Source organism: Eretmochelys imbricata, chromosome 22 (genome assembly GCF_965152235.1).
Source record: "Eretmochelys imbricata isolate rEreImb1 chromosome 22, rEreImb1.hap1, whole genome shotgun sequence".
Lineage (NCBI taxonomy): Eukaryota > Metazoa > Chordata > Testudines > Cheloniidae > Eretmochelys > Eretmochelys imbricata.
The window spans coordinates 154,009-173,853 of NC_135593.1; the positions used below are offsets into that span (position 1 = coordinate 154,009).

Consider the following 19,845-nt stretch of genomic DNA (forward strand, 5'->3'; position numbering starts at 1 on the left):
CTTGGATAGTCCTTTCAAGTCAGTTTCGGTACACAGTAGGGCATGGAACAGCCAAGCTGCTAGGGTTGGGAGCTGAGCCTATCGTTGTCACTATCATTGACCCCATTTTAGAGGTGTGGAAACTGAGGTCCAGAGAGGGGTCTGGCCTTAAACCTGAATCTGAGCCCAGGTTTACTATGTGGTGTAGAATCTGTCGACTGTGTGGTTCTTCCATCTTCCTCAGAGACACCTGGTGCCGACTGCTGCTGGAGACAGGATTCTGGTGTAGTTGGGCCCTGGATTTGATCCCGCCTGGATCAGCATCACTATGTTCCAGTGACAAAATTGAGGCAGCAGAATGAGTAGCCCCATTATAGACACTAAACCAAAGCAAAATCGGAGGTGGATTTAAGCAACTTTTTACACATCAGTTTCATTCCTCTCCTCAGACAGACAAGGTTTAATTTCTGCCTACGTTCTCCACCCCTCCAAATCACCCAAAACAAGCCAATCTGCTTTGGGTCGGCACCGGTCCATGTCCGTCATGCCAGTGGCCGACCGCTAGTACAGCCGTAATACCACCGGACCCCCAAAAAACCCCCCTCAACAGCGCACCACCCCATCAGAAATGCCCCAAGCATCACTGGCCAACAGCGGTGGTGCTGTGCACGCCACTCCCTCCCCCCACAACCCCCAAACCCAGCCTGGCCACTCCCCAGTCCTCCCCGGCCCCAACTTGGCCCAAGCTATGCTGCAGCTTTGCAACACCCTGTCACCCACTGCCTGCGTCCCCCCTCCCCCATGCAGGTGCAACACCACCACCAGAAATGCACCAACAGAAAGATCACTGACCACAGCCCACTGTTATCAGCTCACCCAACCCCCTGAGCAGTCCAGGCAGGAGGCAGGCGGTGGGGAGAGAGTAGGCTCTGCAGGGCACGGACACACACACACGCATGCATGCAACACTCTCACCGCGAGGACCTCACTTAGGGAAGACGAACCCAACCCACAGCTGACTGAGCTGGATTCCAGGTTCCCTCCTTCATCTGTAATGCCCTATCGGGCTGACCTGTCTCACTGGCCTCTCCCCCATTGGCCCTGGGCACTGTCAGTCTCAGAGTCCTGGTTTCTTCCCCTCTCCTTGCTTTGGGTGTTGGGAGAGGGATTGGGCAACAGGGAGCCAATCATGTTCTCCGGCAGGACATTTGGGGGAAAAAAAAAAAAAAGCAGCCAAAAAAGCCCCCAAAGAAGCCATGTGAAAAACGCCCTGTTGGGGTTAAGCCACATCTTAGATCCCTGTGACACTGTCTGCAGGGAGCCATGGCTGCAGTGAATCCTCTGAAAAGCTTCTGAGATGAAGCAACTTGCTCCATCTGTCTGAGTTTTTATAAGGATCCCGTGTTTTTAGATTGCGGGCACAGTTTCTGCCAAGCCTGCATCGCCCAGTGCTGGGAGGGATCGGATACAGCTGTCTCCTGTCCTCAGTGCAGAGAGACCTTTCCCCAGAGGACCCTCAGGCCGAACAGACAACTGGGGAACTTTGTAGAAATTGCCAAGCAGCTGAGTTTCCAAACAGCAGCAGGAGAAGTTGGTGCAAGGTGCACCAGGAGCCTTTCAAACTCTTCTGTAACCAGGACCAAATGCTCATCTGTGTGATCTGCAGAGAGTCCCGGGCTCACCGTACTCACAGCGTGGTCCCCACAGAGGAGGCCGCCCAGGCCTACAAGGTAGGAATCTGCTGTGCAGGGTAATTACTTCGGTTTGGGCATGTTTGCAATTTTTATTACAATAGCTCCTAAAGGCACCAAGATCAGGGCCCTTGTTGTGCGAGGCTCTGTACAAACACACAGAGAGTCTAAACCAGTGGTCCCCAAATTTTTCCCCTCAGGCTCTCCCTTACCCTGGCTATGGCCCCCCACCCGCAGCTGCGGTTAGGAGCTGTGAGTGGGGCCACAGTCAGAGGCTGGGGCCACAGCTGTGGGGGTGTCTTGGGGTTGGAGGTGGGGCTGCCGGGAGTCGGGGGCTCAAACTGGGTTTGGGAGCAGAGCCAGGGTCAAGACTGGGGCTGGGAGTGGAGCTGGGGTAGGAGCCAGGGCCAAGGGGGCCATAGCAGATCTGAGGGGCACTCCCTTCCTGCCCCTTGTGGGGGCTGGTCTTGGCCCTGCCATGCTCCCTCAAATGTTCCTCTATGCTCCAGTTTGGGGACCACTGATGTAGACAGTCAAGGTAGACAAAGGCTGGGGATTCTGAAAGGTACTTAAGGTGTCTATACCCCAGATTTAAGTGGATAAATCTGGAGTTTAGGCACCTAAATGCCAGTTTTAGGCTCCACTGCAATCCCCAGAATTCCTGTAGGAGCCCAAAAAGAAAAGGAGTACTTGTGGCACCTTAGAGACTAACCAATTTATCTGAGCATAAGCTTTCGTGAGCTACAGCTCACTTCATCGGATGCATAAAAGTGGAAAATGCAGTGAGGATGTTTTTGTACACACAGAGCATGAAAAAATGGGTGTTTATCACTTCAAAAGGTTTTCTCCCCCGACCCCACTCTCCTGCTGGTAATAGCTTATCTAAAGTGATCACTCTCCTTACAATGTGTATGATAATCCACTTTTATGCATCCGATGAAGTGAGCTGTAGCTCACGAAAGCTTATGCTCAAATAAATTGGTTAGTCTCTAAGGTGCCACAAGTCCTCCTTTTCTTTTTGCGAATACAGACTAACACGGCTGCTACTCTGAAACCTGTCATTATGGAGGAGCCCAGACTCACTCAGTGCCTGTGTATTCAGGGTACAACTTCTTTCAGTGCCTGTGTTTCTGTCTCTGGGCATGTGCACAGCTGCCCCCCATGGCATCTGGCTGCCTGTCTCCTGGCCACACCCAGAGCAATCCATGAGCTGGGGAAAACCAGGCATTCTGCTTCTCTCCTCTACGGGGCCTGATCTGGTGGGCATGCTCGGAGACAAGTCAAAGGAGTGGGAGTGAAACAGAGGCACAGAAGCGGCAGTGACTTAACCAAGCTCACAAAGCAGCTCAGTAGGAGAGCCAGGAATTAAACCCTGGCCTCCCCATGCCCATCCTAGTACCCTAGCCACTCGACCACACCGCCTCTCATCACTCCTGTCATGCAGTTCTCTACCATCACATTACCAACATCTCAGCACAGCTGCAGACTGGAGGCGTAGCGCCCCAGCTTGAGCATTTCACAGCTGATGACCGCTGCTTTCAGGCGAGCCACAGGAAAATAACACATGGTCAGCAGTGTTCTCAAGGAGTTTGTTCTCTGCTACTTTCTGACGCATAAGGTGCCCTGAAAGATTTCTGTTTAAGAAACAAAGGTTAATCTGCGTAACTTTTTCCTCAAGGAAAAACCAGGATGATGAATTCCCGTTTTCCCAGGTTTGCTGAAGGATGGTCACTTTGCTGCTCCTGAAGCAGAAATCATGGGCGACGGGTATGACGGGCCAGGGGAGGCACAGCCCTGCGTGGCCCCCTCCACCCCCAGACTCCCTCTTGCTTCCTGCCGGGGATCTGCAGCTCTTCCCCCATGGCTGGTCTGGGGGGGCCTCTGGCAGAAGGGGCCGGACTGGGGGTTAGCCTCCCTGAACCAGTGGCTCACGTCCTGCCCATACAACCTTTGAAGTTTTGCAACATTCTAGGGCCCATGAAGCCCAAGTGGACTGGAACCTTAAAAAGCCTGTTGGACAGAGCAATCCCCTCGGGGCAGAATCCGCTGTGCTGTACGCCACTCTAGCTGTAAGGACGAAGTGGGCTGTAGTAGTGCCACAATAAGATTAAAGGAAGAAAATGGCTGATTCCCAGGACAATGTTGAACAAGCCCTTTCCCCCATGCCGAACAATCGAGCACAATATTTATGCACCTTGTGAGTGTGTTGGATTTTTAACCAGGAGTCTCTTTCTCCCAAGAGTTCATTAGGCACCGGAGTTTAATGTACTATTTTTTTTTTAAAGTGTGTTAAACATTCTTACCAAAACTCCCTTCCCTTTAAGTTGCTCAGCTTTAAGTCTCTGATGTCCAGCTTTCTTCATATAGTTTTCTCTGTCATTGCCTGGGAGCAGGGCACCCTACCCTACACTGCTGCAAAATGGATACGACTTCAACCCTTTGCCCTGCAGCACTTGGAGGATTTGCTGGAGGCAAAGGGCTGTTCTAGACAGAGTCCCTAGGTCTCTATATTAGGTCTGGTGCCCCCAAAGGCCTCTCTCTTTCCTGGCAGCATGACATATACAGCATAGAAGGAAAGTAAGCAGGGCTGAGAATGGGGCCTGAGATGCCCAGCTGCCATGAAATGAACGGGAGCTGTGCTTTTAAATCCTCTCTGTGACTCTGCAACACCTCACCCCCGGGGAATTATAGAAGAAGATCCTTCGAGCACATTTTCAAGAGCACCAACTGACTTTAGAGCCGAAGTCCCATTTGCAAAGGAGATTTAGGCCCGAATCCCCAAATGCACTTGGGTGTTGTGATGCTCAGCACTGCAATGCCTAACTTTTAGACACCTAGAAAATCACTAAGGACATAAGAACGGCTGCACTGGGTCAGACCAATGGTCCATGTAGCCCAGTATCGTGTCTTCCAACAGTGGCCAATGCCAGGTGCCCCAGAGGGAATGAACAGAACCCGGCAGTTATCAAAGGATTAATTCCCTGTTGCCCAGTCCCAGCATCTGACAATCAGACAAGCCCTTACGGTTGCCGGCCTGTAATTGCCAGGATTTCCTCTGCAGCCTTTTTAAAAAAGCTGGCTTTCCATCAGCTATCCTCCAGTCATCTGGTACAGTTTGGAACAACAAATCCTGAATTAGGCATTTGGGGGGAGAGAGGCATCCACAAAAGCCAGCATGCTAGCTGGGGAGACTAGCCCTCCGGAGATACTGATGAGAGGGGTGTGTCCTAAGCCCCAACTCCCTCAGAGTTTGGTGTAGGAATGGGCCTGTCTCTGATCCACACCTGGGAACCCCTCTCCTGGAGTCGAGTTGCTTAGCTACCTAAGCTGTTTCATGCAAGATGGAGTTCTGCACCTGTGTTGCTCCGCACAACGTGGCCGGGGAAGAATCATAGAATATCAGGGTTGGAAGCGACCTCAGGAGGTCATCTAGTCCAACCCCCTGCTCAAAGCAGGACCAATCGCCAATTAAATCATCCCAGCCAGGGCTTTGTCAAGCCTGACCTTAAAAACCTCTAAGGAAGGAGATTCTACCACCTCCCTAGGTAACGCATTCCAGTGTTTCACCACCCTCCTAGTGAAAAAGTTTTTCCTAATATCCAACCTAAACCTTCCCCACTGCAACTTGAGACCATTATTCCTTGTCCTGTCCTCTTCTACCACTGAGAATAGTCTAGAACCATCCTCTCTGGAACCACCTCTCAGGTAGTTGAAAGCAGCTATCAAATCCCCCCCTCATTCTTCTCTTCTGCAGACTAAACAATCCCAGTTCCCTCAGCCTCTCCTCATAAGTCATGTGTTCCAGACCCCTAATCATTTTTGTTGCCCTTCGCTGGACTCTCTCCAATTTATCCACATCCTTCTTGTAGTGTGGGGCCCAAAACTGGACACAGTACTCCAGATGAGGCCTCACCAATGTTGAATAGAGGGGAACGATCACGTCCCTCGATCTGCTCACTATGCCCCTACTTATACATCCCAAAATGCCATTGGCCTTCTTGGCAACAAGGGCACACTGCTGACTCATATCCAGCTTCTCGTCCACTGTCACCCCTAGGTTGAAGACTTTCTTCATAACCGTTAGCCTGGGGGTAGGGCACTCACCTTGTATGTGGGAGACTCCAGTTCAAGTTCTCCCTCTGCCTGGTGAGGAGAAGAGATTTGAGTCTCCCACCTCTCAAGAGTCAGTTGTGACATTGCCATGAGCACCGTCCTAGAGCAACTTGAGAGGGAGATGGAAATCAATGGTAGGTGAGAACCCAACTTCATGAGACTTCTTTGAAAATCCCAGCTTCAGATAATGAAATCAGCACTGCAATGTATATAAATTGCACAGAGGACAGACTCCTTAGCAGGTTGACCTTCCCCCCCACCCCCAACATTGTTTTACTTGCCTCAGGAACAAATTCAAACCCAGTTGAACACACTGAAGCAAGAGAGAGGAGAACTTCTGGAGTGGAAACAGGATGCAGAGACGCAAAGCCAGGAATATCTGGTAGGTCCCCATTGTTATGGTCCAGAAGTTACATCAATCAGGGGTGATATTTCTCTCTGTGGGGAGAGTGTCAGCCCTTGTCTACACGCAGCACTGCTTTGATTTAGCTATGGCTACATCTACACGGCACACCGCTGGGGGCATCCTGTAGGGTATGTGTAGCTACACAGCACAGTGAGAAACAGGCTGTGTCCACACCGTCATGTGTAGCTACATGTGTGAATAAAAGACTCAGGGGGAGGCAGCAGAGCAGCCGGAGCCTTCCTCCACTCCCTGGAGCCTTTTCCTGTGGTGGGGAAAGGCTCTGGCACTGGGGAAGCAGCGGGACACTCAGTGTAGATGGGGGAGGCCCTGCTTGGAGGCGTATAGAGTCCTGTGTGTAGGGTTTATACCCAGAGGGTTCAGGCATATCGCGACTCTACTTGCTTAAGCCATGCCTCGCCATCTACACTGCTATTTATGCCCATGTTAGCGGGTGCATATAGTGTACGTCCTCTACACACCACCACAACATTTGTGTAGTACAGATGTACCTTAAATCACTTTTTAATGTAATGTCTTTATTCTGGTGCAAGGCCCTCACAGGCAAACATTTTGAACCTAGTTTAATTTGACCCTAGTGTGGTGTGTAGGGTTCACCTTGTCCAGTTAAACTGAGATAAAATGTGCTAACTGGGAGCAAGGTCAAGTTCAGATCAGGGTTAGCTGTGATGTAATAGGGACCGAGAGACTTTGTCCGTTGGACCATATGAACTGGAACCATAAACTCACTGAATGTTAAATCTCACAAAATGAGGGTCAGTCCATCCTCATGATTGTATCCACTCATTATATTCCACACCTGAACATAGCTATTATATGAACAACGTACCCTCATGTCTCAATGTCTATACTTTGACCCCTTAACCTCTTACCCCCAATCGGGGATATTGCAGAGTATGTATTCCTTACGCCACTCGATCTGAAACCGAACTTTGCTCCTCTTGATAATCCGTACATTATTTCCTGGTATCCAGAAACGTCTACTCCGGGGGTTCTCAAACTGGGGGTCAGGTCCCCTCAGGAGGTCGCAAGGTTATTACATGGGGGGTCGTGAGCTGTCAACCTCCACCCCAAACCCCGCTTTTCCTCCAGCATTTATAATGATGTTAAAAATATTCAAAAGTGTTTTTAATTTATTAGGGGGGTCGCACTCAGAGGCTTGCTATGTGAAAGGGGTCGCCAGTAAAAAAGTTTGAGAACCACTGTTCTACTCTGTACTGTTCACGGTTTTTTTTTTTTAAACATCATCTTGATAACCTCAAGCACTTTGTCTCTTGTTGAGACACCCTTGCAGGGTGTGATCATGTTTATCTTTGTTTATCATCCCTCTGGGCTCATTCCTCCACTGGCTTCCAGTTTCAACTCAAAACACTGATCTTATTCCCCACACATCCAGCTACAAACACTGATTGCAGGGGAGATTTTCAAAGGCACGTATGGTGATTAGGTGCCTAATTCACATGGACTGTCAGTAGGACTTAGGCACCCAGTGGCTGTTTTGTATCTCAGAAATCTTCCTCCTGAATCTCCACCAGGCACAACTGGTTTCCTCTGGGACAGTGTAATTAACAGAATGCCAGATGAAACATGCAAAAGCTGGAGAAGAAGCATTTTGCATGGTGTGTTTTGTAACTGGTGTTTTATGTGGATAACCAGCAGAACCCTTTCCTTCTTCAGTCTTCTCCACAACTCTCTGCCAACGTATTTCTGATTCTGAGTCAGACCTCCCCCCTTCCAACCTTTCTGCTATTGGAAGATTCTAGATGATCAACAGAATATATTAAGCCACTCAGACCTGAAAACTCATCATTTTAGAGAGATTGGGTGACATTTTCAGAAGTGCCTAAGTGATTTTGGAGCCTAGGGTTAACAATTTTGCAGGTGGTTAAGGGCCAGATTCTCAAAGGTATTTAGGGGCTTAAAATGCAGGGAGAGCTGTCCCATTTTCAAAAGTCACTTTCAAAGAAACTTAGGCTCCTTAGCATCCAAAGTGACCTTTTGAAAATGGGAACTGGACGCGTAAGTCCTGAAGGCGCTTCGGAACATGTTGTTCGTTCAGGCCAGCTGAGAGACTGTCAGGCATATTCTCCTGAAATCTCAACCATGTGTTTGTAGTAGGTTGATATGAAAAGAGGGCTCTAAGAACTGTTCCTATCAGGGACATGGGGAGAGTCTGGGATGTCCAACTTTCTCATTTGTGAAAACCGGATGCTGAGCACTGGAACCTGCCCTGTGCCCTACCGCCACTTTCCCTTGAGGCCCCGCCCCCCACTCCTCTTTCCCTCTCCCACTGTCGCTTGCTGCTCTCTCCACCTCCCTCCCCCTGCCAGCTGAGCAGAGCTCTAGGGGTGTGGTGGAGGTGACTGGGGCAGGGTGGGAGAGGGAGAGCCACGCTCCAGGGGTGGAGGGGTGATTGGAGCAGGATGGGGGAGATGCTGGTACTTTTCTCCTCCCCATGGAGCCATCCCTAAGTGCTCCTCCAGGCTCCAGCAGCAGCTGCTGCTCTTCTCGCCCTCTGGTGGTGGAAGCCAGTTACTGTGGGTAACCGGACTTCTCATGTCCAGTCAGCAGTGCTGACCGGACACTGCCAGGTTTCCCTTTTGACTGGACTTCCCAGTTGAAAACTGGACATCTGGCAACCCTTGTCCTTGATCTGTCCTTTCCTGTTCGTGTCCCTTCATTATAGGGAAAGATAGAAGCTGAGAGGCAGAAGATCATGTCTGAATTTGAGCAACTGCGGCAGTTCCTGGACGAGCAAGAGCGACTCCTGCTGGCCCAACTGGAAGAGCTGGACAAGGAAATTGTGAAGATACAGGATGAAAATGTCACCAAACTGTCTGGGAAGATTTCCCGTCTCGGTGACTTGATCAGTGAGATAGAAGAGAAGTGTCAGCAGCCAACAAGTGAATTCCTGCAGGTGAGACAGTTAGAGACACCCAGATCCCTGCCCAGGGAAGGGAGAGATTCTGATTGATTAGCTTTGGAGTTTATTAAGTTCTTGGAGAGGTCCTACTCCACAATGGAGACTGTCAGTGTGTCCTTTAGCGAAGCGAGGGAAAACAAAATGTGACATTTCTAATACTTCCAATGTGGAAACAGTTTTGCTATTTTAAAGGCAGATGTTTCAGGCCTTTTTGAGACATCCTGTGTAAGCCCCTTCATTTTCAGTTTAAACCAATTTTTACCAAAAAATTTCTGGGTTTTACAAAAAAGTATTATTCAGGTTATTCTGATTTTCATCGTACTTTTGTATCATTCAAATATACGCAAAAAAACTTGTTTTATTAAGAAAATACAATGCATTGCATGAGATCTCTGTATTCCGATAATACATTAGTCTGTGTGTATATGCAAAGCTGCCTGCTGAAGTAAGAACGTATTGTTCTAGAAGATGCACACAATAAACCAACAGGCACGCACGCAAGCTCTGAAGTGCGTGTGCGTCTGAACCTACTGATAAATCACACGCCCACCAAGTACACATTTCAAACTGTTAGTAGACAATGGGTTAAAGATTTGACGCACTAAAATGGGAAGTAAATGAAAATGTACATCAGAATACATTTCAGAACACAAGGAAGTATTCAAAAGGGCTAAAGAAACAACAACAGGAGAGAAGGATGAAGTTGAGTGTATGCGCTGCAAATGGTATGGCCCAATTATCAAATGTGAATATTTATAGACTAATTGTTCTAATCAAAGCTTTTGATACGGTCTCCCACAGTATTCTTGCCAGCAAGTTAAAGAAGTATGGGCTGGATGAATGGACTATAAGGTGGATAGAAAGCTGACTAGATTGTCGGGCTCAACAGGTAGTGATCGATGGCTCCATATCTAGTTGGCAGCCAGTGTCAAGCAGAGTGCCCCAAGGGTCGGTCCTGGGGCCGGTTTTGTTCAATATCTTCATTAATGATCTGGAGGATGGTGTGGATTGCACCCTCAGCAATTGCACCTGCAGATGACACTAAACTGGGAGGAGGAGTAGATACGCTGGAGGGTAGGGATAGGATACAGAGGGACCTAGACAAATTAGAGGATTGGGCCAAAAGAAATCTGATGAGGTTCAACAAGGACAAGTGCACTTAGGACAGAAGAATCCCATGCACTGCTACAAACTAGGGACTGAATGGCTAGGCAGCGGTTCTGCAGAAAAGGACCTAGGGGTTACAGTGGATGAGAAGCTGGATATGAGTCAACAGTCTGCCATTGTTGCCAAGAAGGCCAATGGCATTTTGGGATGTATAAGTAGGGGCATAGCGAGCAGATCGAGGGATGTGATCATTCCCATCTATTCGGCATTGGTGAGACCTCACCTGGAGTACCATGTCCAGTTTTGGGCCCCCCGCTACAAGAAGGATGTGGAAAAATTGGAAAGAGTCCAGCGGAGGGCTACAAAAATGATTAGGGGGCTGGAGCACATGACTTATGAGAAGAGGCTGAGGGAACTGGGATTGTTTAGTCTGCAGAAGAGCAGAATGGGGGAGGATTTTTTGATAGCTGCTTTCAATTACCTGAAAGGGGGTTCCAAAGAGGATGGATCTAGACTGTTCTCAGTGGTAACCAGATGCCAGAACAAGGAGTAATGGTCTGAAGTTGCAGTGGGGGAAGTTTAGGTTGGATAGTAGGAAAAACTTTTTCAATAGGAGGGTGGTGAAGCACTGGAATGGGTTACCTAGGGAGGTGGTGGAATCTTCTTCCTTAGAGGCTTTTAGGGTCAGGCTTGACAAAGCCCTGGCTGGGATGATTTAGCTGGGGAGTGGTCCTGCTTTGAGCAGGGGTTTGGACTAGATGACCTCCTGAGGTCCCTTCCAACCCTGATATTCTATGATTCTACACCAGTAACCTGTTTGTTCAAATGAAACGTTTTATTTGGGGATTTCAGATATATTGTTTTCTTAAACTCAGGGGGACCCTTGTGCTTTGAGTTCTGTTTTAGTTCTGCAGCAAACCACAGGGATGAACAGAATTCAAAGCATTCATCTACTGAATACTTTTTCTCCCTGTCTTTCCATCCACCAAAACAAACCCCGATATTTAACCAGAAAACTTAATAGTTTTCTGCACTGATTTGCACCTGTTTTTATTGTGGTAATAAACACTGATAAAATCCCAGGAAAAATTAACTAAAATAAAAACAGAAAATGAAGGGCCCTAACGATATGAAAGCAATAAAAAGCACAACTCCACTTTCTAGGAAGTGGGAGATTAGGAAAGCAAAGTTCTTTGCAGGGCCTATTAAGAAAGGAGAATGAATCCAGCTTCCAGAACTGCTGAGCAGAACTGCATACATGGAGAAAGGCAAATGCTCTGGACACAGCAGTTGCATGTGGCAGTCAGGGATTCATGCGTCTGATCAGTCTGTTTGAGCAAATGCCATTGGCACAGGCAAAATAGAATTTAGAAGGAGAAAACCCACAATCATGGTGTGTGCTTAGGGGTCCCATTCCATCGAAATCTGTGAATGGACTTTTGAAGTTGCTACCTGCAGAGAACTGCATCTCGAGCTCAACTAGGGATGGCAAAGCAAGTCCCCTGCAGAGCAGGAGCGATCCGCATCTTGTGGCACTTGGGACTGAACTCTTTCTCTTTTCTAGGACATCAAAAGCACTGGAGCAGGTACGTGACTCCTTCCCACTCCCCCTCACGTGTCGTGATGCTAGAAGGGGATTTCCCCCCAGGGTCAGATTTTGCAGGGCATTTAGTCACCTGAGACGTAGCTAGGTACTTGGTGGGGTTTTCCAAAGCAGCTAAGCAAGTTAGGCACCTCCCATTGTGATCAGTGGCAGTTGGGAGCCTGACTTGGTTAGGTGCTTTTGAAAATCCCAGGAGGCACCTTTAAAAATCAAGCCTTAAGTGACTTGCCCAAGGTCATGCAGGGAGGCTGTGGCAGAGCAGGGAGTGGAACATAGGTTTCCAGAGTCCTACAGCAACCCCTTAACCACTGGAGCATCCTTTCCTGTGAGATTAGGCCCTTCTCTCTGAGGGGCAGCTTGTGGACCCCTTACTCTCTAATTCCCATTGGAGGAGCTAGGCATTTAAAAACTCCAGTGAGGAGATGAATTGTCTCACCAGTGGGAGTTAGAGGCTCTCATTGAGCCCACAAGAGAGCAGCCTCTGGTAGCTCATTCTCAAGAAAGAAAAGATTTAGGGTGTTTCCCCTTTCCCCCCCCCAGGTGTGAGAAGGTGAAGTTCGAGAAACCAATGGCTGTGTCACAGGATGTGAGCGAGAGAGTTGGCGTCTCTTTCCAAAGAAATATTTGTCTACAGGAGGCTCTGAAGAAATTCAAAGGTAACTTAACAGTTATTTGGGCTCATGATATGGTGATGGCACATCGAGATGTGCCTCTGACTGTGGAAGGAGTTGGACTCTGGCCTATTAGTTCTCAGCTCGTCACAGCTAGACGTCTGTGGGTGGGATGGGGAGGGCTCAGGGCTGATGCCAGTTCGCCAGGCCTCCACTTGGATTGTCTCAGACCCAAACATGGGTGTCAAAATTGGCCACTCAGCATTTCAGAGACACACAATCGCCAGATGTTTTCGAAAATGTTGAATTTCACCTCCATGGCTGGGATTTTCCGAGGGACCTAAGGGATTTAGGCCCCATCTCTCTCTGACGGTCAATGGAAGTTGGCCACCACGTGGCCTGAGCCCTTTTGAAAATCCCAGACTCTGTACCTCAAGTTCCTCCATCTTGAAAAAGGAGGAAATAATGGCCAACCTACCTTGTTGTGCTAATTAGTGAATGCCACCGAGTGCTTTGAGATCGTTGGAGTAAGGCAGGAGATGGACGATATATTTTGGACGATGATTTCACTTTAGTTTGGTCTCATTGGAAAGGTCTCCCCATTTCAATCTGCCTCTTGTTCTGTGGTATTTTCCTTTGGGCTGTCTCTCAGAATTACAGCACGGTTCCATGCCGTGCTGTGACAGCCATGTCAGCCCCAGGATATTAGACAGGGTGGGGGAGGTCATAGCTTTTATTGGACCAACTCCTGTTGGTGACAGAGACAAGCTTTCGAGCTACACGGACCTGAAGAAGAGCTCTGAGTAAGCTCCAAAGCTTGTCTCTCTCAATCACGGTTACATTAATTAACGGTAGAAATGTCACCAGAGTCAAGACAACATGAAATCACCTCTCTTCCAATCCTTCCTTTCTCTTGAGACCCGGCCCTATGAACTGAGCTCAAATGCAGAGAGAAGGGGTATGGGCTAGATTCACAAAAGGACTTGGGGTGGGGGTGGGGGGGTCTACTTGCCATTTTAGGCACCTCAGTCCCAGAATCAGACCACACTGGGATTCACAAAGACCCCCACTCAGCTGCAACCAAACCTTGTAGGTGCCTAAAATTACTCATCACCTCTATTTTTGCGGTAAAAGTCCCCTAGTCACCTATGTTTCTGCCTCTGTGCATTCGCACTGCAGTTCCAGTCCAGCTACCAAGACACCTAAGCCCCAGAGAGATACACGAACTGGGAAAAGAAAGGGGTTCCTCCTCCTAACTCACCTACAGGGCCACAATCTGAAATGCCTGCTCTGAGCACGCTTACTGACTCAGGCCCTATATGTGAACTTACCCAAAAGAACCAGGCTCTAGGGAAAGAGGAGCTCCCTTATAATGTATAGTTCTGTGATTAGGGTACTGACCTGGGATGTGGGAGATCCCCAGTTCCAATCCTCTGTCCCCCCGAGGTGAAGAAGGGATTCCAACAGGGGTCTGATATAGGCCTCTCTGTTGCCCCTTTTGAATCTGATCCACTGTGTAGAAATAATTGAGCAGCGGGACAGGCTTCTGGGCGTCCCTCCGAAGAGCATGCTCTAACCACCTGGGACGTTCTCACGATTTCTCTCTGCCTCTGGCCCAATGAATTATTGATTATCCCCAGTGGAACCTCTCCCACAGGAGAGCATGTGGGCACCCCACATCAGACAATCGTGCAGCCCAGAGATTAGGGCGCTCCTTGAGAGGCGGTAGATCCCATTTCAAATCCCTGCTCCCTCAAGGCTTGACTTGAACCAGGGGCACTTCCCACTGGCTGGCGTAAGCAGGGAGTCGCCTAGCATGCTGACTTTTATGAAGCTCATTCCAAGGCGCATCTCTCTCCCCATTCATGGTGCAGATTGCCTGGGAGCCTGACTCTGGCTTTGTGAATCACAGTGACTTTCTAGGTGCCTAAGCGTTGGGTGTTGTGATGCTAAGCGTCAGCTTGTCTAAGTTTCTTTGTGAATCCAGCCCCATTTTCATGAGGCTATTTTCCTACAAGAAAGGGGCAAATCACCTCTCCTCTGATCTTTTCTTCCTCTAGAGACCCTGCCCTATCAACTGAACTTTTTGATCTCCAAGGCAGAGAAAGAGGGTAAGTTTCCATAAGGATATTTTCCTACAACAATTATTAATTAAAATCTCCTGATTAATTTTTTAGAAGACACTTCTGAATTCAAACAGGAGAGGTTTCCACCAATACAGAGTCTTGGATTCCAAGGTTAGAAGGAACCATTATATCATAACGGCCAGACTGGGTCAGACCAAAGGTCCATCTAGCCCAGTATCCTGTCTTCCAACAGTGGCCAATGCCAGGTGCCCCAGAGGGAATGAACAGAACAGGGAATCCTCTAGCCCATCGCCCATTCCCATTCAGTGATGTATGAACGTGCACATACTATTTACAATTGGAAAGTAGGGTACATTTTTTAGGTCCAATAATCAGCCTTTAGGGCACACTCAGGTCACATTTTTCTGCTTCTCTCGGCAATTATAAGGACTAGAAATTTGCTCTATTTTTATTTTTTATATGAAAGACAAGCTTCACTACTGGAAAACATCATTAACACAGAGTGCAGGTTGACCATCAGTGCCTTGTACTCTCCCAGAACGTGAAAGGAACCCATATTTCTACCTCTGAAAACTGGGAAATAAAGAGTTAAGGAAGTGTCTCCCACCAGTTCCTATGCTATACTTCCCTCTCACCCTAGTGTCAGGAGCATGGACTCATGTGCTGGGCTCTATCCATCCCCAGCTGGTAGAAGGTCCCTTGCGGGAAGACCATGCTAAGGCCAGTACTGAAGCAGGCAGAGAATCAGGACTGCAGCGGCAGTCAAAAAAGCAAACAGAATGTTGGGAATCTTTAGGAAAGGGATGGATAATAAGACAGAAAATATCATATTGCCTGTATATAAATCCCTGGTATGCCCACATCTTGAATACTGCGTGCAGATGTGGTTGCCCCATCTCAAAAAAGATATATTGGAAAAGGTTCAGAAAAGGGCAACAAAAACTATTAGGGGTATGGAACAGCTGCCATATGAGGAGAGATTAATGAGATTGGGACTTTTCATCTTGGAAAAGGGGCGACTAAGGGGGGATATGATAGAGGTCTATAAAATCATGACGAGTGTGGAGAAAGTAAATAAAGAAGTGTTGTTTACTTCTTCTCATAACATAAAAACTAGGGGTCACCAAATGAAATTTCAGAGTAGCAGCCATGTTAGTCTGTATCCGCAAAAAGAAAAGGAGTGCTTTTGGCACCTTAGAGACTAACAAATTTATTTGAGCATAAGCTACAGCTCACTTTGAGCTGTAGATCACGAAAGCTTATGCTCAAATAAATTTGTTAGTCTCTAAGGTGCCACAAGTACGCCTTTTCTTTTTTCAAATGAAATTAATAGGCAATAGGTTTAAAACAAACAAAAGGAAGTATTTCTTCACGCAACACACAGTCAACCTGTGGAACTCCTTGCCAGAGGATGTTGTGAAGGCCAAGACTAACAGGGTTCAAAAAAGAACAAGATAAATTCATGGAGGATAGGTCCAGGAATGGCTGTTAGCCAGGATAGGCCGGGATGGTGTCCCTAGCCTCTGTTTGCCAGAAGCTGGGAATGGGCAACAGGGGCTGGATCATTGGATGATCGCCTGTTCTGTTCATTCCCTCTGAAGCACCTAGCATTGGCCACTGTCAGAAGACAGGTCCATCAGTGGCTATTAGTATCCTATCTTCCATGAATTTAGCCATCGTTCAAGGAGTATTGTCTCTCCCTGGGGGTTGGTGCTCCCTGTGGTACTGGGAACTGTCCCTTTAAGTGGTTTGGCTTCCCAGACAGGAAGGAGGAGCATAGCAGAAGCTCTGTGATACAGAACCCTGGATAAAGAGGGTTTCATTCAAACATCATGCTCCCAGCACGATTACTGAACACCACACTTGCAACCGTGTTGTGTCCCCATCCTTGTCCCATGAGCACCACTGGAAGCTGGGCAAGGGGCTCTCTTCGGATCTCACAGTTACCTATCTGGCCCCCCACAACTGCATCTGAATACCTGGCATCTTTTATGCCCATTTGACAAAAAGGGAAGCTGGACTGCAGAGAGAGGAAGGGACATGCCTGAGGTCACACGGCATGTCAGTAGCAGAGTGAGGAATAGAGCCCAGAAGTCCTGGCTTCTAACCTCTACACCATGCTCCCTCCCCGAAATGCGTGTAGTGCATTGGATGACTGTTACACATCCCTCGGGTGTGGACATTTAGTGCCACCGAGAAGTCGAATTCCCAGTGCACCAGAGAGCCCAGTGTCTCTCTAGCAGGGCTGCTCGCTACTTTCTCCTGGTCCAAGTGGGTGGAGGGGTTCTCACCCCATGTGCTGTACTTTTGGGCTGGGGACTTTCCACCAGGAGATGAGGGATGAATAGGGCAGCATGGAAATGCATGAAAAGCTGAAGCTGGTGTCCCTGTTAACATCCTCTGCCTGCTGTCTGCTGCCTCCCCTGCTCTGTTCTGTTGCTGGATGTGGAGCACCCCCAGCAAGGGCGAGGGATCGGGGGAGGAGACCGAGATCCCCTCTGCCACGGATCCACAGGATTCGTGCTGCAGCCCCCGCTTTGGAACAGTCTCTGGGAGGAGCCCCTTCGATGGGCCAGACCCCCAACATCAGCCCCCTCTTCCTCCAGGGTAAGCCACGTGGCTTCACCGACTCCTTAGGCTGGACCTCTGGGCCTTCAGCTCTCCTGCCTCACAACATGAGCTGTGTTCAGTGCGTCCACCTGAGACCGACCCCTGCGGGAGCCCTCTGTGATCTCAGGGAGCAGCACAGCTCTGCAAGCACCTGCAATGACACTCAGCCACCGCCGTCACTGTCAAGCCCCTGGGGTTATTAGTCCCCTGCTCTGCACCACAGCACAGGAAGACCTTGGTTAGCTCAGAGAAATGAAGGTTACAGTATAGTCCATTCTGGGGAGCTGGTGCCCAGCCCTGCAGTGCAAACCCCGTGGTTCAAGCTCTGTCTCCCTGTCCATCTGATCTGCTTTCTCAGACTCCCAGGTGTGCCCCCCACCATAGGTGCCGATTCTGTAGGTGCTCCGGGGCTGGAGCACCCATGGAAAAAAAATAGTGGGTGCTCAGCACCCACCGGCAGGATCAGATCCTCCCCCTCCTCCCCTCCCACCCGCTGGTGGCCCTGCCAATCAGCTCCTTCCCCTCCCTCCCAGTGCCTCCTACCTACCATGATCAACTGTTTGGGCAGGGGGAGGAGCAGGGGCAGGAAGAGGTGGGGTAGGGTGGAGACTTGGGGGAAGGGGTGGAGTGAGGGTGGGGCCTGGGGCAGAGCAAGGGTCAAGCACCCCCAGGAAGTCCGCTTCTCTGCCCCCCTACTGCTTCCTGCAGCCAGCACGTAACTTCCGCTTCACCCCTCCCCCACCTCTAGTCCTTTGTTCCCAAGCCAGGGTGATGCAGCTCAGCCACAGAGGCGGGGAAGGCCGTAGCTCTCCGGGTTGCTGATCGTTATGTTTCCATGTCCGGGCAATTGGATTTGCCATTGTCTGCTGAGGACCTCAGGCCCCAGACAGTGACATGGGCAGCTTAGCCTGCCCTGAGAGCAAACACTCCCATATCACTCACTGGGTAACAATGCTGCATATTGGGAAACTGAGGCACATATAGGTTTCATTAAAAAATTGCAAAAAATCCCAGTTTCTCACACCCTCCTAACAATACCTCCTTGATGCCTGGCGGGAACCATGGGGAATTTCCTGCTCAGCTTCAGCCAACAGGCAGCTCCCCAGGACTGACACTCAGGGCCCACCCCAGCCAGCCCATGGCTACTGGGGAGCCTGAGAAATGGTCCTAGCCTCCCCCAGGGCTGAGCTCTGCCTGTAAGGGTCTGTCTGCACTGCAGAGTGAACCCTGGGGCTCAGCACCCAGGTTAGCCTGGGCTGGGTGCAAGGAGCCATGCTGCTGAGCCTGACCTCACTTACTGGGTCCTCATGGGTGCTGCTGTGGCTCTAGGACTCTGGGAGCACATCCCCTGGCTGACCAGCTATTCTGAGTTTCTTTCCCAGTGATTCGTGGGGTACCCAGTCTGTCTTTCACGGGGGAATTGGGGAAGGCACTGGAGGGCTATTTTCCCTCAGGTCAAGCTGGCAGTGGCATTCGGGGGGAGGCTTTTCACCTTCCTCCGCAGCATGTGGCTGCGGGTGATGTGCCAGGATTATCTGGGGGTATCTCACCGAATCATTTCCCTGCATTGCGGGGCCTCGGGCCCTGGTGACCCTCGGTGCCTCCTCTTCTCTGCCTGTGGCACATCATAGCACGGTCGGCTGTAGGCTGTCAGGCTTTGGGCTTATGTTGGTTGTTGGGTTAGGTGGGTGCTGGGTGGAGTTGGTGGCCTGTGATATACGGGGGTCCGATTAGATGACTTGATGGTCCCTTCTGGCCTCAGACTCTCTCACTCTCAGCACTGGAGTGGTTTAGCCTGCACAGAGGTGCCGACTTCCCCAGTTCCCAAGGGGGTGCTTGACCCTTGCTCTGCCCCGGGCCCCACCCCCACTCCACCCCTTCCGCCAAGCACCCACCCCTGCCCCATCTCTTCCTGCCCGGCTCCATTCTGCCCCCTTCCCCTGCCTCTTTCTGCCCCCACTCCTCCCTCTTTCCCGCCCCCCCAGAACCTCCTGCCCACCGCTGAACAATGGATCCGTGGCAGGAGGAAGGCGCTGGGAGGGAGGGGGAGGAGCTGATCGGCGGGTGGGAGGTGCTTTGGGTACTTAACACTCTCCTCCTGCCTCTCTCTCCCCTCGTGCAGTGCAGGCCACTCCGGATCCAGACCTGGGGATTCCCTGTTCCGTCGTGTCCACAGATGAGAGCGTGATACAGAAATACCAAGAAATGGGATATTTAGTGACACAGAACAGGTTTTACCCTGCTGCCTGTGTGCTGGGCTATAAGGGCTTCACCTCAGGGAGGTGTTACTGGCAAGTGGAGGTGGGGAACAAACGTAATTGGGTTTTGGGCATTGCCAAAGAGTCTGTGATACATGAGGGAGCGAAAAGCCGTACACCAGAGGAGGGGATCTGGGCTTTGCAGAGTACAGAGAATGAGTACTCGGCCCTCACCTCCCCTGAGACTGCTCTGGCCCTACCTCATAGCCCCAGTAACACTGGGGTTTATCTGGATTATGAAGGGGAGGAAGTTACATTTTATGACGTTACATCTTCTGGCAGAGAGACGATCTTTACTTTCACATCCTCTTTCCCTGGGAAGATCATCCCCTTCTTTGGGAGCCGGCGTGTAGAATTTGAGTTCACTGGTAAGCATACCGTTATGTGTTCACTGGCCGACATATTGTTAATCCCTGTGACAGAGGAGTAGGGATCACTC

At 49.8% G+C, this 19,845-nt stretch overlaps 1 pseudogene; it reads left to right on the top strand.

The window, feature by feature from the left end:
* The first annotated feature begins 1,302 nt into the window (after positions 1-1,302).
* LOC144278362 (zinc finger protein RFP-like) lies at positions 1,303-19,836 on the top strand (annotated as a pseudogene).
* Positions 19,837-19,845: the final 9 nt, after the last annotated feature.